Source organism: Heptranchias perlo, unplaced genomic scaffold (assembly GCF_035084215.1).
Source record: "Heptranchias perlo isolate sHepPer1 unplaced genomic scaffold, sHepPer1.hap1 HAP1_SCAFFOLD_254, whole genome shotgun sequence".
NCBI classification, from domain to species: Eukaryota; Metazoa; Chordata; class Chondrichthyes; order Hexanchiformes; family Hexanchidae; genus Heptranchias; species Heptranchias perlo.
Window position 1 is genome coordinate 388,943 of NW_027139266.1, and position 26,855 is coordinate 415,797.

Genomic DNA, 26,855 nt, shown 5'->3' on the forward strand with positions numbered 1-26,855 from the left:
GCCCATTTACTAACCCGTGGACGTCACAGTGAAGTCTCTGACACTCCTCTTCACAGTTGCCCCGGTGCCAATTTTGGCGTCATCTAGCAATTTTCACCTTGTGTCCCACATACCCAAGCTCAGATCATTCTCTGTATTGTGGTTAGCAATGGTCCCAACACTGACCCTGTGGGACACCACTGTTCACATCCCTCCAGTCTGGAGAACATCCATTAACCACTACTTTCTGTTTTCTGCCCTTTACACAACTCCCTAAACACACTGCCTCATTCCTTTTAATACGGTAAGTACTAATTTTATCAACAAGCCTCCTGTCCGGCATCTTACCAAACACCCTTTCACAATCAATGTCCACAACATCCACTACATTCACTTTATCAGTAGACTTGAGTTATCTCAAATGATCCATGTTGGCTGTTCTTAGTTAATGTGTTTTTCTTACAAATGTTGAAATGTTTGCTCCACCTCATCTGGTTTGATCTGTTTCAAAACGCAACAGAAAGGTCGAGTTGTCTCCAGGAGTTTAAGATAAATTAGGTTTTAAAAATTATGTTTCAGACAATGAGGGACATCTGGGCTTCGACCCGCCCATTCGGTGCCACAACTCCCACCCCTCACACACTCCGATTGGTTGGAGGACCAACTCACCCCTCAGCCGCCCACCCCTCAAGTCAATTTCCGCTCCTCCTCTTGGTCCGGAACTCTCCTTAATCACCAGGGCGGGATTAGTGTTGAGACTGACATCCTGAGGTGCAGTTCGAAAATAAACATGAATTGAACCCGTCCGTTGCAACATTTAATAAAACGAAATTGATAAAAGTTACCGTAAAAATATTTTCTGGAGGTCACCAAAGTGGGGGAGCGCCTGCGCTGTGTGTTTGTGCCGATTTAAATGACACGAAGAGCTGGTGTTTCATTTTATTTTATTATCTTTGTTCCAAACGCGCTCTTCCTGCTTCCAATGTCTTTGTTTTTCGGCCTGATATTAAGATCATCAATGGCGTCTGCATCACCCAGCATGCAGCGCGGTACAGATTGTGCCCTATCTGAATCAGTGGAGCTCAGTGCGCAGGCGCGGTAGTGACTCATGATCGGGCAGTGTGTCCTGAGCATGCGCGGCCAGTCGAGGCTGCGGGAGGAGCGCGTTCGGTGCAGGTCAGAGGATCGGAGCAAGAGGCTCAATAAACCCCGGGGCCCGGGTCCGGGCTCAGGCCCAGGCTCAGGCTTTACAAACCCCGAGTGCGGCCCCAGACCCGAATATAAAACAGTGAACATTATCCCCCCCTCACTACCCGCCGGGAAATGAAGGGGAAATGGGGATCCGTCAGGGAGCGTCTGTAAATGAAGGAGAAATGGTGATCGGTCAGGGAGCGTCTGTAAATGAAGGAGAAATGGTGATCGGTCAGGGAGCGTCTGGAAATGAAGGGGAAATGGGGATCGGTCAGGGAGCGTCTGTAAATGAAGGAGAAATGGTGATCGGTCAGGGAGCGTCTGTAAATGAAGGAGAAATGGTGATCGGTCAGGGAGCGTCTGTAAATGAAGGAGAAATGGTGATCGGTCAGGGAGCGTCTGGAAATGAAGGAGAAATGGTGATCTGTCAGGGAGCGTCTGTAAATGAAGGAGAAATGGTGATCGGTCAGGGAGCGCCTGTAAATGAAGGAGAAATGGTGATCGGTGAGGGAGCGTCTGTAAATGAAGGAGAAATGGTGATCGGTCAGGGAGCGCCTGTAAATGAAGGAGAAATGGTGATCGGTCAGGCAGCGTCTATTAATGAAGCTGAAATGGTGATCGGTCAAGGAGTGTCTCTCAATGAAGAAGAAATCGTGATCGGTCAGGGAGCGTCTGTAAATGAAGAAGGAATGGTGATCAGTCAGGGAGTGTCTGTAAATCAAGGAGAAATGGTGATTGGTCAGGGAGCATTTGTAAATTAAGGAGAAATGATGATCAGTCAAGGGAGCATCTGTAAATGATGGAGAAATGGTGATCGGTCAGAGATCATCTGCAAATGAGGGAGAAATGGTGATTGGTCAGGGAGCATCTGGAAATGAAGGAGAAATGGTAATCGGTCAGGGAGCATCTGTAAATGAAGGAGAAATGGTGATCGGTCAGGGAGCATCTGTAAATGAAGGAGAAATGGTGATCGGTCGGGGAAGGTTTGCAAATGAAGGAGAATTGATGATCGGTCAGCGAGCATCGACAAATGAATGAGGAATGGTAATTGGTCAGGGAGCGTCTGTGAATGAAGGAGAAATGGTGATCTCTATATCTTCAGTCATCCAGGGAGCTCGAGCTTTGGATGCTGTTCCTTTCCTCCTCGTGGGAATCTGTCTACTCTGTACCCAAACCCACTCCTCCTTGAAGGCCTCCCACTGTTCAATTACTGTTCTGCCTGCCAATTTTTGATTCCAATCCTCCAGGACAAGATCCCTTTTTAACTCACTGGAATTAGCCCTCCTCCAGTTAAGAATTTTCGTATTTGACTGTCCCCTGTCCTTTTCCATAAATATTCAAAACCTAATGAGATTATGATCACTGCTGCCCCACTGAAACATGCTCCACCTGCCCCACTTCATTCTCCACAACGAGCCCATTGCTGTACTCACATTCACTCTCTCACACTCTCTTATATTCAATCTCTCACATTCACTGTCTGACATTCACTCTCTGGCATTCACTGTGTCACATTAACTCTCACGCTCTCTCACATTCATTCTCTCACTCTCTCTCACCCTTTCACTCATGGTTTCGGGTCACTGAAAGATGACACGATGGTTTGGATTTCAGCACAGGGAGGAGGGAGATTGTGTGGGATGGAGATTTACATCTTTGGAGGAACAAGAGAGGAAAGAATGTTCCATAGAAACTAGAAATGTCTATTCTGAATTTCTATCCTGTACTTACAGTAATGACTTTTCTGAACTCCTTTTGCAGGGTATTGGAAGGGGAGAATTTGGAGAGGGAAATTCAAATCAAAAATCACGTCCGATCTGACAGAGTCACTCGATTCATCAGGACCTGAATATCATCGGCCTTTGAATGTGGAAGGAGAAATGTTTGTCTGTTCTGTCTGTGGGAGAAGATTTCAAACATCAGTGTGAGTGGGAAAGCACCGAGACACACACACCCGAGTGAGAGTGTTCCAGTGCACTGACTGTGGAAAGAGCTTTAACCAGTTACACAGCCTGAAAAAACATCGCACCATTCACAGCGGGGAGACACCGTACACGTGTTCTGTGCTTGGACGAGGCTTCAACTGATCGTCCAACCTGGAGAGACACAAGGACACCCGGACCACGGAGAAACCGTGGAAATGTGGGGACTGTGGGAAGGGATTCAATTACCCTTCAGAGCTGGAAACTGATCGACACTCTCACACTGGGGAGAGGCGGTTCACCTGCTCCGTGTGTGGGAAGGGATTTACTCGGTCATCCAACCTCCAGACACACCAGCGAGTTCACACTGGGGAGAGGCCGTTCTCCTGCTCTGTGTGTGGGAAGAGATTCACTCAGTCTTCCAACCTGCTGACACACCAGCTTGTTCACTCCGATGAGAGACCTTTTAAATGCTCTCACTGTGAGAAGAGCTTTAAAAGCAGAAAGGAACTGTTGAGACATCAACGCAGTGACACTGGGGAGAGGCCGTTCATCTGCTCTGTGTGTAAGAAGAGATTCACTCAGTCATCCATCCTGCTGAGACACCAGCAACTTCACTCCGGCGAGAGACCTTTTAAATGTTCTGACTGTGAGAAGAGGTTTAAAAGCAAAATTAATCTGCTGACACACCAACGCACTCACACTGGGGAGAGGCCGTTCTCCTGCTTTGTGTGTAAGAAGAGATTTACTCAGTCATCCCACCTGCTGAGACACCAGCAAGTTCACACTGGGGAGAGGCCGTTCTCCTGCTCCGTGTGTGGGAAGAGATTCACTCAGACTTTCAACCTGCTGATACACCAGCGAGTTCACTCCGATGAGAGAAGTTTTAAATGTTCTGACTGTGAGATGAGGTTTAAAAGCAAAATTAATCTGCTGACACACCAACGCATTCACACTGGGGAGAGGCCGTTCCCCTGCTCCCTGTGTAAGAGGAGATTTACTCGGTCATCCCACCTGCTGAGACATCAGCGAGTTCACTCTGATAAGAGACCGATTAAAGTTCCGACTGTGGGAAGAGATTTAAAAGCAAAAGGAATCTGCTGACACACCAACGCACTCACACTGGGGAGAGACCGTTCACCTGCTCCGTGTGAGGGAAGGGATTCACTATTTCATCCGAACTGCTGATGCACCAATTTGTTCACACTGGGGAGAGACCTTTTTAATGTTCTGACTGTGAGAAGACCTGTAAAAGCAGATACCAACTATGGAGACATCGACGCATTCACACTGGGGAGAGGCCGTTCACCTGCTCCATGTGCAGGAAGAGATTTACTCGGTCATCACACCTTCTATCACACCAGCGAGTTCACACTGGGGAGAGACCTTTAAAATGTTCTGACTGTGGGAAGAGATATAAAAACAACAGGAATCTACTGAGACACCAACGTACTCACCCTGGGGCGAGACTATTTAAATGTTCTCACAAATGCTCTGCTGAAACACCAACACACTGACACTGGGGAGAGACTGTTCACCTGCTCCGTGTGTGGGAAGGGATTCACTCAGTCATCACATGTGCTGAGACACCAGCGAGTTCACATCTGATTACAGGGGTTGGATTCTGCTGTTAATCCCATCCAGGACTGAACCATGTTCATTCTGACAGTTGGGGTTTGTTTCTCCTGATGTTAATAACCCCTATAACTGGGCTGGAGTTTAATATTCAGGATATTTGTGAAATAAATCAGCTTTGTTTTAAACACCTTGTTGTAGATTTTGGTCTTTCCCACCTGAGTGTTTAGCATCACCTGACTGGAGCTCAGAAAGGACTATCTGGGGGGAGGATCGTCCGGTGGGAACAGAACTTCAGCCTGGACACAGTCCTTCAGGGCCACACTGAGAGGGGCAAACGGCACTTTGGTCTTTCTCGTCTCTCTTCACTGACAGCAAAATCTCCGTGTGGGTTAATCTTGAGGCGTGTAAGAAATGTGCCCCAGCCGCTCTCTTCCATGGTTCAGAGCTTCTCGGAACGGAACAGAAGGCTCCTGTACAACGGTGTTTAGAGACAGGAAGAACAATGTGTCAGGATTAACCCATTAACAGATATAATTTAGTATAATTATAATCAATAGTGGAAGTAGAATCAAATGTACTGTGAATCTATGTATCTATAAATGTAAACTGTACTGTGTATTAATATAGAATGAACCATGTAACGTGTGTTCAATAAGAAAGTGCTGGTGGGCCGAGAAGGATGCATGATGGTTATTATAGTCAAGTTTGCAGTTAAAACTAAAAGGATGCTGACAACAGTAAAGTGGGAATGAACAGACCTAAGGGAGGAATGTGCTGTAATAGCATAATGTCTAAAAGACATGTAGATAAAGGGACTGAAGGTTCATTAAATCAAGGAGTCACGCAGGCTCAGGCCTCTCTATCTCGAGCCTCCACAAGCCAGTGAGCAGAAGTCTGTTTATACACACGGTTCTGTGAAGACTGGCAATGTAAACTCTAAATAAGGTTCTGTTAAGTCTGTAACAACAAGGCACGGATGGGACCAGGAGTTATGCTTGGAATGTAACTTCTGAAGGTTGAGAGACATGAATAATGGTCAGGCTGAGAGATGTGGATGTGAGAGTGAACTGCTCATAAACTGAAAAAGGGAATAAGAAGAGACCTCAAAAGCTGAGGAAGGCGCACAAGATTCTGGCAAGGAAGAAGAGAACTTTTCAGTCAACAGATCACAGCGAGAGAGAGAGAGAGAGAGACCGCACTGTAGTCACTTGGAGGGATAGAGAGAGAGAGAGAGACCGCACCGTAGTCACTTGGAGGGAGAGAGAGAGAGAGAGACCACACCGTTGTCACTTGGAGGGACAGAGAGAGAGAGACCGCACCGTAGTCACTTGGAGGGACAGAGAGAGAGAGAGAGAGAGAGACCGCACCGTCGTCACTTGGAGGGACAGAGAGAGAGAGAGAGAGAGAGAGACCGCACCGTAGTCACTTGGAGGGACAGAGAGAGAGAGAGAGACCGCACCGTAGTCACTTGGAGGGATAGAGAGAGAGAGAGAGAGAGACCGCACTGTAGTCACTTGGAGGGATAGAGAGAGAGAGAGAGAGAGAGACCGCACCGTAGTCACTTGGAGGGAGAGAGAGAGAGAGAGAGACCGCACCGTAGTCACTTGGAGGGACAGACAGAGAGAGAGAGAGAGAGACCGCACCGTAGACACTTGGAGGGATAGAGAGAGAGAGAGAGAGAGACTGCACCGTAGTCACTTGGAGGGACAGAGAGAGAGAGAGAGAGACCGCACCGTAGTCACTTGGAGGGACAGAGAGAGAGAGAGAGAGAGACCGCACCGTAGTCACTTGGAGGGACAGAGAGAGAGAGAGAGAGACCGCACCGTAGTCACTTGGAGGGACAGAGAGAGAGAGAGAGAGAGACCGCACCGTAGTCACTTGGAGGGACACTCCTGAGGTTTCAAGGAACACTCACTATTTCTCTTTGTTCAGTATCACCTTTTTGCACTAATTGTGATGTAATTAATAAATCTGTTTTGCCTTTAACCGTAATACCAGTACCAGTGGTGATCTTGTTGTTGTCAGGAACCAGTCCTTAGATTGGATGAGATTATAATCCTGAAAATAGTGGTTTAAATCCTACAATTGGCGACCACGAAGGGACTATTTCTGACAACAGCTAAAACCTGGTGGGGGATAGTTACAGAATATAAATTGATTATTTCTCCATTAAAATGCAGTGAGTGGAGGATAGTTACATAATATAAATTGATTATTTCTCCAGTAAAATGCAGAGTGGAGGATAGTTACATAATATAAATTGATTATTTCTCCAGTAAAATGAAGTGAGTGGGGGATAGTTACATAATATAAATTGATTATTTCTCCAGTAAAATGCAGAGTGGAGGATAGTTACATAATATAAATTGATTATTTCTCCAGTAAAATGCAGAGTGGAGGATAGTTACATAATATAAATTGATTATTTCTCCAGTAAAATGCAGAGTGGAGGATAGTTACATAATATAAATTGATTATTTCTCCAGTAAAATGAAGTGAGTGGGGGATAGTTACATAATATAAATTGATTATTTCTCCAGTAAAATGTAATGAGTGGGGGATAGTTACATAATATAAATTGATTATTTCTCCAGTAAAATGTAATGAGTGGGGGATAGTTACATAATATAAATTGATTATTTCTCCAGTAAAATGTAGTGAGTGGAGGATAGTTACATAATATAAATTGATTATTTCTCCAGTAAAATGTAGTGAGTGGAGGATAGTTACATAATATAAATTGATTATTTCTCCAGTAAAATGCAGTGAGTGGGGGATAGTTACATAATATAAATTGATTATTTCTCCAGTAAAATGTAGTGAGTGGAGGATAGTTACATAATATAAATTGATTATTTCTCCAGTAAAATGTAGTGAGTGGAGGATAGTTACATAATATAAATTGATTATTTCTCCATTAAAATGCAGTGAGTGGGGGATAGTTACATAATATAAATTGATTATTTCTCCAGTAAAATGTAGTGAGTGGAGGATAGTTACATAATATAAATTGATTATTTCTCCAGTAAAATGCAGTGAGCGGAGTGCACACCCACCACGGGTGGCCTCACAAAATGAGGACAATCAGTTCTTCTTTCCTTGGTGAGAGGTTTCTTTGATCTGGGGATTTTGTTCAGTGGTCGAGCGCATGTTTTGCATGTGTTGAGGTCCTGGGTTCAACTCCCAGTATCTCCCTAAATAATTTTCCACCAGAATTCCCCACGGAAAGTTGAATGACGCTTTTTGAGCTCAGCGAGTTCCAACTTCTGAGGCTCCACAAGCATTAAATTGTCCCGGAGCGGGACTTCATCTCACGGTCCCCTCAACAGCTCAACTCAAAGCAGCCGCCGACTGAGGGGAATGTGTGACGGTGCAATATCGAGCGAGCAGTCCCAGCTCTTGTTCCTGTTTGACGCTCTGTCATTCTTCCATCTCACTTTATGATTCAGAGGTTGGATTTCAGTCTTGTCACTGACCATTAGCGATTGGGTTTTTTTTATTTCCGCAGACTTTTTTTTTGGAAAGTTCAAAGTAAAGAGGAGCAGAAACCCCGTGAACTGAAGCAGAGGTTGAACATTGTGAACACGCGGGACCGCTGGGCATCTCGATATCCTGGAGAGACGGAGCAGAAAGCTCACGGCTTCACTTCTAAAGTGTCTGCTTGTTTATTTCTCAGGTATTTTTTGACCCGTGGGAATGTCGCTCAGTGGAAGAGCGCATGCTTTGCATGTATGAGGTCCCGGGTTCAATCCCCGGTGTCTCCAAACAAGTTAAATTTAAAATTTTGGATTCAACTGTGAGAATATCATCTGAGACTCGCCTCACATTCACACACAAGGAGAGACAAGAGTTTCTTCACCTCGCGAAAAACCGAACGCTCCGCACAGAATATCATTCAATGGGAGAGCGCCCACGGTGTTTCAATGGCTCCCATCTCATGGTTGAACAGCTTGCCCAGTGATGGATTATTTCCAGTTTCACAGATTGGGGGGAAGCAGCGGACCGGCGTTCCGACCACAAAGAGGGAAGAATAGTCTGGATGTTGGGAGCTGCTTCTTTTCCCAGAGAGGACTGAGCATCTGGAATGTATTCCCGGCTGGTGTGGTGGGTGCTGACTCTTTCTGGTGCGGTGGGCGCTGACTCTCTCTGGTGCGGCGGGCGCTGACCCTCTCTGGTGCGGTGGGTGCTGACTCTCTCTGGTGCGGTGGGTGCTGACTCTCTCTGGTGCGGTGGGTGCTGACCCTCTCCGGTGCGGTGGGTGCTGACTCTCTCCGGTGCGGTGGGTGCTGACCCTCTCCGGTGCGGTGGGTGCTGACTCTCTCTGGTGCGGTGGGTGCTGACCCTCTCTGGTGCGGTGGGCGCTGACTCTCCGCCTTTTTTCTGTTTTTTTTCTGGTTTGTGACTGCTCCCAGGAGATTCCATGTTCACGGTGGGTGGGGCTGGTGGTGTGTGTAGGAAGTGTCCAGTCACGATGCTCCAGGCATGTGGGGCAGGATTGATGAACGAGCTGGTCTTTTCCTGCCCGTCATGTCCGTCTGTAACCCCAGATCGTCAAGGTGTTTTTAGTGAAGTGATCTTTAAGCACAAAACCCTCACCTGGGGCAAGTCCTGCGTCCGTCTATAGTGAAATGAGACTCAATGCTGTCTGTGCCTCACCTCGTCCTCCTCCTTTTACATTATTATATTGTCCGCACACAGTGATATGTTTGGTTAAGATGAAAATACAAATTATCCGCTCTGGGCTCCTCCAGTCTCTCTGTGTTTCTCTCTCCTCCTAAACTGACTGTCAGATAATAGTAACTGGTGTCCTCTCCATCCCGTTCTCAACACCCAGAGACGACGAGTTACTGAATAAATTCAACACTCACAGACAGTCCAGTGTCAGACAGTTACAGACGGTTTCTCTCCACCTTTCCTGACAGGACTGGCGAATGATGAATGACCCGTCAGACCGGCTGATATACAATAAAAGGGACAGTGACCGTCTCACCAATAGCACCGGAGGTTTGTTCACAGACACAGAATCAGTCTTTCCCTTTCTATCAGTGTGTCTATATTACGCTCAGTAACAGTATCCCGCCTCCTTGTACAGCACTAGGGAGAGAGAAAGACAGACAGACAGAGAGAGACACACAGACAAACAGACACAGTATCAGTCTCACACTTCCCATCAGTGTGTCCGTTTCACACTCAGTAACAATATTCCACCTTCATGTACAGCGCGAGAGAGAGATAAAAACAGACAGGCACAGTATCAGAATTACACTTCCTATCAGTGTCTCTGTATCACTCTCAGTAACAGTCTCCCACCTTCATATGCTGTACAAAAGAGAGAGAGAGAAACTGACCTGTAATGTCCCGTTTTCACAGAGTAACAAATTGGAAAATATTCCATCCCAATTTCTATTCCAAGGTGGAGTGACAGAAGATGCAGTCTCATCTCTCACTGATATTATTTCAGAGACAGACACATTATTAATCCCACTCTCAGGGACAGTGTCACACATTTAACCCTCTCTTGCATGTTGTCCCCTCTGCAATCTTGCAGCTCAGGGCCGTTCTGTATTACTCTCAGGGACCGAGAGTTTCACTCCGATTGAAATAAACTGGGACTGTTGCTGCCTGATATTAATCCTACACGGTCCCAGCAAATACACCGACTCCCACTTTCCTCCCCCGTTTCTCCAGGATTGGTTTGAGGAATCCTCCCTCCAGTTTCGGAGTCAAACGTTACTTTATCAGTAAGGGAGCCAAGAATGAACAGAACCCATTGGTTCATTCCACAGCCGCTCACTTTATCTCTGAAAGACTCTTTCCCATCAAAAGAGCCCGAGAGAAACAGCAGGGATGGAAACCTCGAGTTTAATAGTTGGAGATTGTAAAGTCAGTCTGGATTCCAGCGTTGGGCACTGGTGCAATCCCATCTGTTTCCCATTCTGGTGCCTGTTCCTGCACTGCCTGTGGAGCCCATTCCCTCTGACCTTTCCCCCAGACCCACTTCCTTTGCTCAGACATGCGGGAATGGAGAGATCACGGCCCCCGGGGGAAGGGAGCAAAGAGCAGCCTCGTTACAGCAGCTCATCGCTCCGGGACCGTGTCCGCAGATGGGCTCAGAGATCGGCATTGAGTCCGGGGGAAGGGCAGGGGGAGTCCGGGGGCTGTTTGTAAGAGGCGGAGTGGATCAGGAACTGGTCCCGGAACATGGAGTGAGAGGGGGGAAGGGAGAGGTCATTCTCGGGCTGTGTGTGGACAGGGTGTGTCCAGGGGAAGGGAGAGAGAATGGGAAGAACCTGCTATTAAAACCATTGCTGCTTTCACTCCCCAAACCAGGAGTGAATGGTCCTGGTTTAGTTCCAGTCTCACCCTGTTTATTGTTATTGGACAGTGAAGAGTGGAAACAGAGCCGGACAGTAAGGATGTGCGGAGTTATACAAAGAGCATCTATTGCAGGCACCAGGTGAGAAGTGTGAAGGACACAATTTAAACAGCGGCTGTTATATTTGGGTTGAACGGTTAGTCCCATGGGAGAGGGGATTAGAAACCTAACCTGGACAAAGGTCCCTGCCCCATCGGGTGGTCCCATTCATGGATCAGTGCAGGGGTTGGGTTGTGTCTGGATGTCACTAAATTGTTGTAAAACAGCCCAACACACCTGGTGTGCAGAAGCTGAGTGCTGCAGTGGAGTCAGACACTGACACTGTTTGTATCACTGGTTTTCATTTGTGGATATTCAAAATGATCATTAGAGATATTAAACTGATCACTTTTCCATTTTCAACCTCACCATTTCTTGGGTTACAAGAGATAATTTTCTTTCCACAGGCGAATCCTTGAATGATCCAGAATGAATGTGATGTTTCCTCCACCCGAGGCACAAGGAGGAGTGCAGCCAGCTCCTCACACACAGGAGGTACATTATCACCCACCGAGCACAGAGACACAGACAGGTCATCAGTTCCACAGTCTCAGACAGCAGAAGTAGTCAGTCCCACACTGATCCCAAGTTCCAGAGACACACTTTCAATCCAACATTCAAACAGAGCGGGTGAGGCAGACACTGTTCCATTTGCCCCGAACTCTGTCCCGCTGACAGGCAGATACAAAAATCCCAGTCCAAAATCACACTCTCAGATTGAAAGGCACTATGTCAATCTCACAATCGGGCAACATAGCTACGAATTAAATACCAGAGAGAAATCACACATGGTATCCGATTGAAAGGGACAGAATGAATCCCAATAATGTACCCGAGATTCCAATTGAATACTATCCCAGAACTCTCTCACACATGACTTTAATACATGAAATATCCATTCAAAAAGTGTACCATTTGCTACAAATCCAAACCTCATGTACAGTATCGATTGAGAAATACTGAAAGATAGTAAACCTGAGAAGCAAATTAGATACCAGTTCAGAATGCACTCGCAGAATGAAATTTAAAGATAGAGTATCAATTCTATTAGTGCAGACTGAGATACACATTATATACCAGTCCAAAAATCTCATACAATATTAGACTGAAAGATACAGTATCAATTCCATTTCTACAGACTGATCTACACATTACAAACCAATTCAAAAATGTCACCTTATCAGTTTGAAAGATTCATTATCATCCACAATAGTACTCAGATTTAATAGTAGTCCAAAAAGCACACAAATTATCTGATTAAAACCTCCAACATTAAATCCTAAAGTTCGTCCATATTTACAAATTAAATAAGGAGTAAAACTCTTCAAACATTAAGATATTAAAGCTAAAGTATTGAACGCAATAATGTAATCTGAGAGAATAATTACGTACAGATACAGAATGAAACTCACATTCAGATACAGTACCAGAGACACACAGACACAGAATGAATCCAACACTCACAGATACAGAAGGAATCCCAAACTCACATACAGTACTAGAGACTGACAGACACAGAGTTAATCCCACACTCTCATCAAGTACCAGGGACTGATAGGTACAGTATGAATCCCACACTAACATGCAGTATGAGTAACTGCATATTTAGGATGAATTCAACTCCCACATACAGTCATGGGGACTGTATATAAAGAATGAGTCCCACACTCACACGGAGTACCAGAGACTGACAGATACCGAAAGAATCCCACACTAACACACAGTATGAGAGACTGCATATAAAGAATGAATCACAAACTCTCACACACAATGCTGACAAGATACAGAATCAATCCCAAGTTCACACACTGTACCAGAGACTGACAGATACAGAATGAATCCCACTAAACTATCAGAGAATCAGCACAGACCAGGGATCAGGGCCTTTACCCAGTAAACTGTCAGAGAATCAGCACAGACCAGGGATCAGGGCCTTTCACCTGTCAGAGAGAACATTGTATCACAGATCACATTCTGATTTACAGCCGTGCACAACAGATGTTTGTAGCTGCGATGGCCGAGTGGTTAAGGCGTTGGACTCGGAATCCCCTGGGGATTTCCTGCGTACGTTCGAATCCTGTTCCCAGTGATACTTCTTAAAGTTATTTTTACTGCTCAAATAACGATGAACTGGAGTTGACGAACCGCATTCCCTCTCTCAGAGAGACTCTCCAGCGCGGCTCATGCTTTTAATTCGGAGCCCAATGGTCTCTTGCAAAATTGCGAGACACGTGAAGGAATCTCTCCCAAGCTCCATCTTAAATTCTGCCCGTTCGCAGAACTTGACATTGATCCTATTTCTTCCTATACTTTGATCCCACCTTGTCTCTGTCTCTGACTCTCTGTGTTTTTCCCTCATGGACTTCTCAGGCTTCGTTGAACGGCCACGGATGATCGAACCTGGAACACCGGCAGTGAAGGGTAAAGATGGAAAGACTGAGACGGGGGGAGAAGCAAAGGTGCAACCCAGCTGATGAATTCGTAGCTAATGTCCACACATTTATATCTCTTCACCCTCACAGTGAAAAATCAGCAATTTGAGTCCAGTCCACTTATGGTAGAGTGGATAATATGTGGATGTTCAGACAGACATCAATCGAACTGTTGCCGTGGTGATGAAAGCTCCGAATCCTAAACACTAGACCACAAGGAAACGCTGAAAATTCTGTGAACAAGCAGACCAACGCGGCCTTTCCCACTTGCCCCTTTGTAATTCAGGTCATTTTCGTGTCAGACAAGCTGCTCGCACAAAATGGCATTTTCTGTTCGAACTCCAATCGGGACAGAAGGTGATGTTCAGGCAATGACAGCACCAAGTGCAAGTCGGCATGGACATGGAATGGAAAGTGAGGGAAAATACTCCCACAAGCTGCTGATGGACATGTTTCCATTTCCAAAATTCACGCATCGAATCAATGCAGCTCCTGGGAAAACTCCAAGGCAACGCAGGTCTATCGGGCATCGTTTGAAGCAACTGGCAGTTTAAAGTGTCATCTCCTGCTGCTCCTGTGGGGAGTGAGGGAGACACACTGTCGGTATCTGCCTACAGTTTGATTTTGTACAGAACTGTGCAGAGAAGGAGCAAATATAGCGGGGCTGTGAGATATTCTATATTATTCATATTTGACCAGAGGAATATCCGCAGTCAGAAGCTGAAAAGAAGGGAGAGATAAGAGGCCTGAGAATAAACACAGAGCTGAATGAATCACGGAAGAGTGAAAGAAAAATAAATGTCATCAGTTCCATGAAAAATAAATGTCATCGGTGCTCAATCCTGGGAGCTCCCCGATGGACTGGTGGTTAAAATTCAGTGCTCCCATCACCGGGTGGTTCCATTCCCAGTCACAGAATTAAATTTAACAAGAGTTATGAACTTAATAAATAATTACATGAAGATAATTAAACCCTGTTCGTAGTTGAATGACTGTTTTAATCACCATTAATCAACCAATAACTTTCTATTTCAGACTGAAGGAGATGCTGACGTGGTTACCGAGAGACAGTCAAAACTTTAATAAGATTTTTGTGCTTTGCATGTGATGAAATTTCATAATTTTATAGACTGCATCTTAAATTTAACATTAACAGGCAATTGTCGCCGTTTATCACAGGAACGCCCGAACCGGTTCTCCGATGAAGATGAAAGTAACGCAACGGGGAACATCTGATCCAACACGAAAGGCATCGGGCTATGATAAAAATCCCCACCGTTTTGCTTTTCCAAAATAAAGGGTGTGACATTTATTCTCCACTCAGTTAATGTGATCGTCGAGTGGCGAGAGGGTGGATTTGGAATTCCTGAGCGACCGCACTGTGAATTTTCCAGATCTGCTTGGAGCACCAATCCCTTCAATTCATCACTTACAGGGACAATTCGATTCCCGGTTTCTTTTCCCAGAGCTTGGCGAGATCTTAAAAATTGAGAGCGACCAATATCAGAGCGAACCTCGTCACCGACATGCTCACAGATACAGAGCGGCCACACTCTGCTTCAGTGTGATGAAAGCCCAGAGCGGCTTCATGGTCGAATGCAATTGTAAGCAAAGCTCATTCAATGAAAGTGCAGGTCATTGAGGTGCCTTTAAAGTCCTGATTGTTTGAACTGAACTTCTTCCGAGACCGCGTGAGATTCAGGTGGAGTGATTTGGGGACTTCTTTTCCCTCTCAGCAAAAGTCTGAACCGCAGCTCAAGATAAAAAGTCCAGGGTTAAATTAGGGTTTCTCCAGGGTATGAACCTCGAATCGAGAATTAAACCCCGAACTCAACGAGCCCAGAAACAAGAACATGTCACGGGCACATTCTGTGAGAGGGCTGTCTGCATAATGAAAAGACCATCTGATCAGTTCCATGTTGGATCCTGAACAAAACACAGCACTGTGTGCTTCTCAAATTCACTAAACACCATGAATTACACAAAGGCACCGCTGGGAGTTGAACCCAGGATCTCCTGTTTACTAGACAGGTGCTTTAACCAACTAAGCCACGGAGCCAATTCATGGTACTGTTTCCCACCTCCTCTCATTAATATCTATCAGCTACACGTCACATTCTGTTGTGGGTTCAGACTGTTTGATCTTTGTCTATTTCACTTGCCCGTTTCCCTGTGAATCCCGATACTGACTGCGTTTCAGGCTGTGTTTATCTTTGTGTGTCCATCAGTGCTTTGATACACGGATGAATATTTGTGCTTCTGTTTGTTACTTTAAATAAATTCGGGATGGACAATTCTCGCTCTGACACTAAAGAACTAATTGAGCAAATTTCACAGTGAAGAGTTGTTTATTGTGGTGCTGAAACTAAAAAAAATCGTAAAAGGTGCAAAGAGGGAAAACGAGAAAAACTTGTGAATGAAATTAAGGACAACTTTCAAGGTTTTTACACGTATATTATGAGAAAGAAGGGTGACTAAGAGTAATGTGGGCCCCTTAAAGACAGATGGAGGTGATATTGTAATTGAAAATCAGGAAATGGCAGCCTTTTTTGACACTCACAGAAAAGCATGAGGATAATGTACCAGAGACACGAGGAAAACTGAAAATAAATCAAGGGGATTCAGTGTAAGTAAAATAATGGTATTGGAGAAAACAATTAGACTAAAGATAGACAAATCTCCAGGACCTGATGGTGACCATCCCAGGGGACGAAGGGGAATAGGTGAGGAAATTGTACATGCTTTAGTCATGATCGTTCAAAACTCTCTTGATTCAGGAATTGTTCCATGGATTGAAAAAATTCAAATGTCATTCCATTAATTAGGAAGGGTAGGAGAGATAAAACAGGAAATTATAGACCTATTAGTCTGACGTCTGTTGTGGGGAAGTTACCAGAATCTGTTATTAGGGAAAGAATGACTGAGCACTTGGATAAACATGAATTGATCAGAGAGAGTCAGCATGGATTTGTAAAGTGTAAGTCAAGTCTAACGAAACTAGTTGAACTTTTTGAAAATGTGACTAATGTGGTAAATGATGGAGTGTCCATGGGGGTTATGTGTATATTGACTTCCAGAGGGATTCGATAAGGTTTAGCATCAGAGACTGTTAACAGAAATGAGAACATGTGGAATTTATAGCAACCCATTGAAATGGGGAGGGAGTTGGTTTGGAGGTAGGAGACAGAGAGTAAGGTTAATGGGTATGTACTCAAATTGATAGGATGTGGTTAGTGGTGTCCCCCAGGGATCTGTACCGGCAAATCATCTTTTTATTATATGTATAAATGAGGTAGATAAAGGAATAGAGAGCGGTATATCCAGGTTTATCGACGACACCAAGTTAAGAGGCACAGTGAGTAGTGTAGATGGGAGCATAAAGTTGTAAAAGGAAATTGATAGATTCAGTGAGTTGGTAAAACTGTGTCAGATGGAGCTTACATAGAATTACATCGAATGTACATCACAGAAACAGGCAATTCGGCCCAACTAGACTATACCGGTGTTTATGCTGCAGACGAACCTCCTCCAACCCCTCTTCATCTAACCCTATGAGCAAACCCGAATATTCCTTTCTCCTCCATGTGTTTATCCAGCTTCCCTGTAAATGCATCCATGATATTCGCATTAACTACTCCGTGTGGGAGCGAGCTGCACATTCTAACGACTCTCTGGATAAATATGTTTCTCTTGAATGCCAGATTGGATTTATTGATGACTATTATATTTATGGCCCTAAGTTCTGACGTCCCCACTCCCAAAAGTACAAACACCTTATCGACATCTGACCTATCAAACCCTTGCATAATCTTAAAGTCCTGTATCAGGTCACCCTCAGCCTTCTCTTTTCCATACAAAAGAGCCCCAGACTGTTCAAAGTTTCAATCTGGGGAAGTGTGAGACCATCCACTTTGGCCCGAAGCAAGATAAATCAGAGTATTTTCAAAATGGTGAGAAGCCAGGAACTGTGGGTGAGCAGAGATCCTTCGGGAAATCAGGAAGAGTTGGCAGACAGGTGCAAAAAATAATTAAAATGGCTAATGGAATGTCGGCCTTTATCTCAAGGGAACTGGAATTCAAAAGGGTGGAAGTTATGTTAGAATTCTATAAACTCTGCTAAGGCCACATTTAGAGCACGGCATTCAGTCCTGGGCACCAGACCTCAGGAAGGATATATTGGCCTTGCAGGAGGTGCAGCGAAGAAAGACCAGAATGATACCGGGGCTAAAATGGTAACATTGTGAGGGCAAGTTGTGTGGACAAGGTTTGTATTTCCTCGTGTATAGAGGATTAAGTGGTGATGTAATTCAGGTGTTGAAGGTGATTCAATGATCCAATGGTGGGTGTGTGAGTTGGTGCTGAATCGGTCCCCTTCAGTGAAGAGAGGGTCAGCGGGCGCCTGACAGACACGGCTCGGAACGGGACTCGCTTCTCTCCGGCGGCAGCGGCTGGTTTAGAGAGATCTCTCTGTCTGCTGCTGTTACTCCGCCTCCCGCACTCTGGGAGAACCGCGGAGCTCGGTCCTCATTTTTCTCTTATGGATCCGGCTCCATCCGTTTACTGTTGACGGGAGTGCGTCTGATACCAAGTCAGTCAGAAGCGGGTGCAAATCACAACATAGGCACAGGCCCAAGGACTGGGGACTGGTTTGATATTGGGTCCTTTTTAAGGGACCGGCTGTAGAATGTTTGTATAATAATGATGATCAGAATTAACTTTGATACAATGAAGTTTTTTTCAGTTATTTCCCATTTCCACCCTCACCAGTTTTATACAGTAACAGGTAACAATGTTTGAGGGATGTGATGTCCAGTGTTGGTGGAATCAGTGTAATTTAACTTAATACATTGAAGAATCTCTTGTCTATCCCAGGCTCTTACCTTAGGTTTGGACCCTCACCGAGTTTAAAATTGGTCACTCACTGATATAAATAAACCAGTAACAATCCCGAAACCTCAGCGGGGATATTTGTTCCGATACTTAATGACGGTCCCAATTTCCACTGAAATTCTCAATCAGCAAATCCCAGAGGCTGTTTCGGGTTTGACAAACTGTGAAACAGATTGTTTTAAAAGCCGGAAAGAGGAAAAAACTGGTGGTTGATATGAAGTGTTGTACATTATCTCTTTCTGTTTCAGATTTACAATTTCTCTTTGTGTGTTACTGACAGGAGAGGCTATAACGGAGCCCAGTGACTGGGTAACGAGCTGCACTGAGTCATTGGCCTGTGTTACAGACCGGCTCGTTGGACCTGTTCATTTCGTGAACTCGCTGGTGTCTCAGCACGTGTAATGACTGAGTGAATCCCTTCCCACACACGGAGCAGGTGAACAGTCTCTCAACCAATGGGCATGCGTTGATGTGTCAGCAGTTCATTTCTGCTTCTAAAGCTCTTCTCACAGTCACTGCATTAAAAGGTCACTCAATAGTGTCAACAAGTTAATGTTTCAGAAGGTGGGATGATCGAGTGAATCTCTTCCCACACACGGAGCAGGTGAACAGTCTCTCCCCAGTGTGAGTGCGTCGATGTCTCAGCAATTCGTTTCTGATTTTAAATCTCTTCCCACAGTCAGAACATTTAAAGGTCTCTCAGTGTGAACTCGCTGGTGTTGCAGCAGGTTGGATGCCCAAGTGAATCCCTTCCCATACACTGAGCAGGTGAACGGCCTCTCCCCAGTGTGAGTGCGTTGGTGTGTCAGCAGATTAAATTTGCTTTTATACCTCTTCTCACAGTCAGAACATTTAAAAGGTCTCTCATCGGAGTGAACTCGCTGGTGTCTCAGCAGGGTGGATGACTGAGTGAATCTCATCCCACACACGGAGCAGGTGAACGGCCTCTCCCCAGTGTGAACTCGCTGGTGTGTCAGCAGGTTGGACGACTGAGTGAATCTCTTCCCACACACGGTGCAGGTGAACGGCCTCTCCGCAGTGTGAGTGCGTTGGTGTATCAGCAGATTACTTTTGCTTTTAAACCTCTTCTCACAGTCAGAACATTTAAAAGGTCTCTCATCAGAGTGAACTCGCTGGTGTGTCAGGAAGAGGGATGACCGAGTGAAACCCTTCCCACACACGGAGCAGGTGAATGGCCTCTCCCCAATGTGAACTCGCTGGTGTGTCAGGAGGAGGGATGACTGAGTGAATCCCTTCCCACACATGGAGCAGGTGAACGGCCTCTCCCCAGTGTGAACTCGCTGGTGTGTCAGGAGGAGGGATGACTGAGTGAATCCCTTCCCACACACGGAGCAGGTGAACGGCCTCTACCCAGTGTGAACTCGCTGGTGTGTCAGGAGGAGGGATGACTGAGTGTATCCCTTCCCACACTCGGAGCAGGTGAACGACCTCTCCCCAGTGTGGGTACATTGGTGTGCCAGCAGATTCCTTTTGCATTTAAACTTTTTCTCACAGTCAGAACATTTAAAAGGTCTCTCCCCAGTGTGAACTCGCTGGTGTGTCTGGAGGCTGGATGAAATAGTGAATCCCTTCCCACACACGGAGCAGGTGAACGGCCTCTCCCCGGTGTGACTGTGTCGATGAATTTCCAGCTGGGACGGGTAATTGAATCCCTTCCCACAGTCCCCACATTTCCACGGTTTCTCCGTGGTCCGGGTGTCCTTGTGTCTCTCCAGGTTGGACGATCAGTTGAAGCCTCGTCCACACACAGAACACGTGTCCGGTTTCTCCCCGCTGTGAACGGTGCGATCTTTTTTCAGGCTGTGTAACTGGTTAAAGCTCTTCCCACAGTCAGTGCACTGGAACACTCTCACTCGGGTGTGTGTGTCTCGGTGCTTTCCCACTCACACTGATGTTTGAAATCTTCTCCCACAGACAGAACAGACAAACATTTCTCCTTCCACATTCAAAGGCCGATGATAATCAGGTCCTGATGAATCGAGTGACTCTGTCAGATCTTGGCCTGCTGTTTGGTTTGAGTTTCCCTCTGCAAATCCTCCCCTTCTAATACCCTATAAAGGAGTTTATAAAAGTAATCACTGTAAGTACAGGATAGAAATTCAGAATTCTAGTTTCTACAAAACATTCTTTCCTCTCTTGTGCCTCAACCTGTAAATCCCCGTCCCACACACTCTCCCTCTTCCCTGCACTGAAATCCAAACTCATCGCATCATCTTTCAGTGGCCCGAAACCATGAGTGTGAGAGTGTGAGAGAGTGAGAGTGTGAGAGAGTGAGAGTGTGAGAGAGTGAGAGTGTGAGAGAGTGAGAGTGTGAGAGAGTGAATGTGAATGAGTGTGAGAGAGTGAGTGTGAGAGAGTGAGTGTGAGAGAGTGAGTGTGAGAGAGTGAATGTAAGTGAGTGTGAGAGAGTGAGTGAGAGAGTGAATGTGAGTGAATGTGAGTGAGTGTGAGAGTGAATGTGAGAAAGTGAATGTGAGATTGAATGTGAGAGAGTGAATGTGAGAAAGTGAATGTCAGAGTGAATGTGAGAGAGTGAGTGTGAGAGATTGAATGTGAGAAAGTGAATGTGAGAGAGTGAATGTGAGAGAGTGAATGTGAGAGAGTGAATGTGAGAGAGTGAGTGTGAGAGAGTGAATGTGAGTACAGCAGTGAGCTCGGTGTGGAGAATGAAGTGGGGCAGGTGGAGCATGTTTCAGTGGGGCAGCAGTGATCATAATCTCATTAGGTTTAGAACAGTTATGGAAAAGGACAAGGGACAGTCAAATGTGAAAATTCTTAACTGGAGGAGGGCTAATTCCAGTGAGTTGAAAAGGGATCTTGTCCAGATGGATTGGAATCAAAAATTGGCAGGCAGAACAGTAATTGAACAATGGGAGGCCTTCAAGGAGGAGTTGGTTTGGGTACAGAGTAGACAGATTCCCACGAGGTGGAAAGGAATGGCATCCAAAGCTGGAGCTCCCTGGATGACTGAAGAGATAGAGATCACCATTTCTACTTCATTTACAGATGCTCCCTGGCCGATCACCATTTCTCCTTCATTTACAGACGTTCCCTGACCGATCACCATTTCTCCTTCATTTATAGACGATTCCTCACTGATCACCATTTCTCCTTAATTGACAGACATTCCCTGACCGATTACCATTTCTCCTTCATTTACAGACGTTCCCTGACCAATCACCATTTCTGCTTCATTTGTAGACGCTCCCTGACCAATCACATATCTCCTTCATTTACAGATGCTCCCTGACTGATCAAAATTTCTCCTGCATTTACAGAAGCTCCCTGACTGATCACCATTTCTCCTTCATTTACAGACGCTCCCTGACCGATCACCATTTCCCCTTCATTTACAGACGCTCCCTGACCGATCACCATTTCCCCTTCATTTACAGACGCTCCCTGACCGATCACCATTTCCCCTTCATTTACAGACGCTCCCTGACCGATCACCACTTCTCCTTCATTTACAGACGCTCCCTGACCGATCACCATTTCCCCTTCATTTACAGACGCTCCCTGACCGATCCCCATTTCCCCTTCATTTACAGACGCTCCCTGACCGATCCCCATTTCCCTTCATTTACAGACGCTCCCTGACCGATCACCATTTCTCCTTCATTTACAGACGCTCTCTGACCGATCACCATTTCTCCTTCATTTGCAGACGCTCCCTGACCGATCACCATTTCTCCTTCATTTACAGACGTTCCCTGACCGATCGCCATTTCTCCTTCATTTACAGACGCTCCCTGACCGATCGCCATTTCTCCTTCATTTGCAGACGCTCCCTGACCGATCGCCATTTCTCCGTCATTTCCAGACGCTCCCTGACCGATCGCCATTTCTCCTTCATTTACAGACGTTCCCTGACCGATCGCCATTTCTCCCTCATTTACAGACGCTCCCTGACCGATCCCCATTTCCCCTTCATTTCCCGGCGGGTAGTGAGGGGGGGATAATGTTCACTGTTTTATATTCGGGTCTGGGGCCCGCACTCGGGGTTTGTAAAGCCTGAGCCTGGGCCTGAGCCCGGACCCGGGCCCCGGGGTTTATTGAGCCTCTTGCTCCGATCCTCTGACCTGCACCGAACGCGCTCCTCCCGCAGCCTCGACTGGCCGCGCATGCTCAGGACACACTGACCGGTAAGGAGTCACTACTGCGTCTGCGCACTGGGCTCCACTGATTCAGATAGGGCACAATCTGAACCGCGCTGCATGCTGGGTGATACATCCGCCATTGATGATCGTAATATCTAGACGAAAAGCAAAGACATTAGAGGCAGGGAGAGCGCGTTTGGACCAAGGATAATAAAATAAACGGAAACCCCAGCGCTTCGAGCCATTAAAACCGGCACAAACACACAGCACAGAAGCCCCCCCTCCACCTCGAATTTGGTGAACGCCAGAAAAATTTTTTCAGTGAGTTTTATTAATTTCGTTTTATTAAATGTTGCAACTGAAGGGTTCAATGAATGTTTATTTTCCAAATGCACCTCGGGACCGCCAGTCTCACCATTAATCCCGCCCTGGCGATTAAGGAGAGTTCCGGACCAATAGGAGGAGTGGAAATTTATCGGCATTTCATATAACTCGTGGGGTGTTGCAGGGATCAGTGCTGTGGCCTCAATTATTTACAATGTATATCAATGACGTGGATGAAGGAACAGAGTGTCTTGTGGCCAGATTTGCTGATGATACAAAGATAGTTGGAAAAGCAAGTTGCAATGAGGACACAACGTGTCTGCGAGGGGATGTTGCCTGGTTAAGCGAATGGGCAAAAAATTGGCAGATTGAATATAAGGTGGGAAAATGTGAAGTCATCCACTTTGGGAGGAAAAAAAATTTTGCTTTTTTATTGGAATGGAGAAATACTACAAAATGTTGCAGTATGGAGGGATCTGGGTTTCCTCGTGCAAGAAAGACAAAATTCAACATACAGGTGCAGCAGGTAATCCGGAAGGCAAACGGAATATTGGCTTTTATGTCTAGGGGGATGGAGCATAAAAGCAGTGAAGTCATGCTACAAATGTACAGGGTGCTGGTGAGACCACAACTGGAGTACTGCATACAGTTCTAAAGAAGGACATACTTGCATTTGAGGCAGTTCAGAGAAGGTTCACGAGGTTGATTCCGGGTATGGAAGGGTTGTCTTATGATGAAAGATTGAACAGGCTGGTTCTATACTCAATGGAGTTTAGATGAATGAGAGGAGATGTTATTGAAACAGACAAGATTCTGAGGAGACTCGATAGCGTAGATGCTGAGAGGATGTTACCCCTCATGGGGGAAATCTAAAACTAGGGGGCATAGTCTCAGAATAAGGGATCACCTGTTTAAGACGGAAATGAGGAGGAATTTCTTCTCCCAGAGCATCGTGAGTCTTTGGAATTCTTTACCCCAAAAAGCTGTGGAGGCTGAGTCATTGATACATTCAAGTCTGAGTTAGACAAATTTTTGATCAGCAAGGGAGTCAAAGGATATGGGGAAAGGGCGGGAAAGTGGAGTTGAGGTAAAAATCAAATCAGCCATGATCTCATTAAATGGCGGACCAGGCTCGAGGGGCCGAATGGCCTCCTCCTGCTCCTATCTCTTATGGTCTTATGGTAAATTGACTGGACGGCTGTGCGGACAGTTGGTCCTCCAACCAATCGGAGTGTGTGAGGGGCGGGAGTTGCGCCACTGAATGGGCGGTTCGAAGTCCAGATATCCCTCATTGACTGAAGCATCATTTTTAAAAATTAATTTATCTTAAGCTCCAGGAGAAAACTCGACAATTCTGTTGTGGCTTGAAACAGGTGAAACCAGATGAGGTGGAGCAAACATTTCAACATTTGTTAGAAAAACACATTAATTAAGAACAGCCAACATGGATTAATTGAGATATCACAAGTCTACTGATGAAGGGAATGTCGTGGATGTTGTGTTGATGGATTGTGAAAAGGTGTTTGATAAGATGACGGACAGGTGGCTTGTTGATAAAATTAATACCCACGGTATTTAAATGAATGCGGCAGTGTGGATTGGAAGTTGTGTCAAGGGCAGAAAACAGAGAGTAGTGGTTAATGGATGTTCTTCAGACTGGAGGGATGTAAACAGTGGTGTCCCCCAGGGTCAGTGTTGGGACCATTGCTCTTCTCAATATAGAGAATGATCTGAGCTTGGGTATATGGGACACAAGGTGAAAATCTATAGGTGACGCCAACATTGGCAGCGTGGGGAACTGGGAAGAGGAGTCAGTGACTTCATTGTGACGTCCACAGGTTCGTAAACAGGCAGGTGAAATTTAATGCAGAGAAATGTGACGTGATGCATTTTTAGAGGAAGAAAAATGAGATGAAATGTACACTAAATAGTCAAAGTTTAAAATTAGAGGAGCAGAGAGTCTTCGGGATGGCAGGTTCTAACTAATGCATTGTCATATTAATTAATAAGTCTGAGAGTCAGTAACTTTAATACCTCATTAAGAAATATCTGAGCAAATTCTCTTTCCTGTACTGTACCAGAGTTAACATGCCAGTCCCCCGTGTACACGAGATGATCCCGCTGGATGGAACCTCAGGCACCCTGAGCTTGATCTCAGGTGTCTCCAGTCCTGACTGCCCCTTACATCAGCATCCCGTCACTTTTATACCCTGTAGTGATCCATCTCTGTCACTGGAGCTAGAACTTCCCCAGTCTGTGGTTTACAAGGACACATTGCTTGGTTCCCAGCAGTTATTTATCTTCAGTAGCGATCTCATGATCACTGAACTACCCTGCTTACCGTTAATTAGACTCATAGAATCAAAGACATTTATGGCACAGAAAGAGGCCATTCGGCCCATCGCGTCTGTGCCGGCCGAAAAAGAGCTATCCAGCTTAATCCCACTTTCCAGCTCTTGGCCCACAGCCTTGTAGCTTCCAGCACTTCAAGTATTCCTAAAATGCGATGAGAGTGTCCGCCTCAACCACCCTTTCAGGCAGTCAGTTCCAGATCCCCACAACCCTTTGGTGAAATAATTTCTCCTCAGTTCCCCATTAAACCTTCTACCAATCACTTTAAATCTATACCCCTGGTTATTAACCTCTCTGCTAAGAGAAGTGGGTCCTTCCAATCCATGCTATCTGGGACCCTCATAATTTTGTTCACCTCAATTAAATCTGCCTTCAGTCTCCTCTGTTCCAAAGAAAACAACCCCAGCCGATCCAATCTTTCCTCACAGCTAAAATTCCACAGTCCAGGTAACATCCTTGTAAATCTTTCTTGCCTTGTGTCTAAAATGTCTGCTATTTGGAAGTCGTGACATTGATCAAAGTCCGCGTTACATTTTCTTGCCATTTGTGTCAAGATTTGGAAAAGATCTGCTGCCTGACACTTTAAATGTTGCTGACCTTTAACTGTCGCTCACAGTGTCTGAACAGTCACTGTTATCATCAGCCTTTTGTGTATTTCCTGGTGCTCCATCTCCTGAACAACACTAGCTGATCACAGCATCGTTTCCTTTAAATTGAATTCCACTGTGAAAAAATGCACAATTTCAAAGTTAAGCAACGTGTGCAGGATTGGAAGGAGAGTGCGAGAGGAGATAATTGGCTTGGATCAGTGATCTCTTGAGCATGAAGACAATCATTATCTGAAAGAAGCACGGAGATGAGATTTCTGTCTATATTTATCAATATAGAAAATAAGCAGGGAGTTGTGATCCTTTTGTCTATTCATCCTGCTATCGACAAAATCCTTCGCCTCTCAATGCCCAGCATCTTTCTTTCCAACTCCTTGCTCTGCAGGGAAGTCTTGGTTTCATTAATTCTCCATGTTAGCAGCAAACATCTAATTCACCTGGCAGATCTGGCCATGGCTTCTAGTCATAAGTCATCCCTTCGTGTTGACACCATGTTTGCAACTCAAGATAAGCTGTTTTATGTTCATGGAATTCATTCGAGTCAGTTTTCTAGATCAATATGTCGAGGAATCAACACGGGAACAGGCTATTTTAGATCTAGTATTGTGTAATGAGACAAGGTTAATTAGTAATCTTATAGTAGATGATCCTCTGGGGAAGAATGATCATAATATGATAGAATTTGATATTGAGTTTGAGAGTGTTGTCGTTAAGTCCGAAACTAGGGTCTCAAATTTAAACAAAACCAATAACGTAGTTATGAGGGGTGAGTTGGCTCAGGTAGTTTGGGAAATGATATTAAAATATGATAATAGATAAGCAATGGTGAACATTTAAAGAAATAATTTAGAATTCCTCAACAAAATTACATTCCCTTGAGGATTAAAAGCTCCACCGGAAAAGTGGTCCAACCTTGGCTAACTGGAGAAATTAATGATAGTATTAGGTTAAAAGAGGCTTATAATGTTGCCAAAAAGAATAGTAAGCCTGAGGATTAGGAGAGTTTGAGAAATCAGCAAAGGATGACCAAGAAATTGTTAAAA

The 26,855-nt window shown here is 45.3% G+C and overlaps 2 non-coding genes across 2 annotated transcripts; one reads left to right on the forward strand and one right to left on the reverse strand.

The window, feature by feature from the left end:
• The first annotated feature begins 8,362 nt into the window (after positions 1 to 8,362).
• Positions 8,363 to 8,434, forward strand: trnaa-ugc (transfer RNA alanine (anticodon UGC)). Its single transcript has one exon. It is a non-coding gene; the product is annotated as a tRNA-Ala (tRNA).
• Positions 8,435 to 15,502: 7,068 nt separating this feature from the next.
• trnat-agu (transfer RNA threonine (anticodon AGU)) lies at positions 15,503 to 15,576 on the reverse strand. The gene has a single exon. It is a non-coding gene; the product is annotated as a tRNA-Thr (tRNA).
• Between the last annotated feature and the right edge of the window lie 11,279 nt (positions 15,577 to 26,855).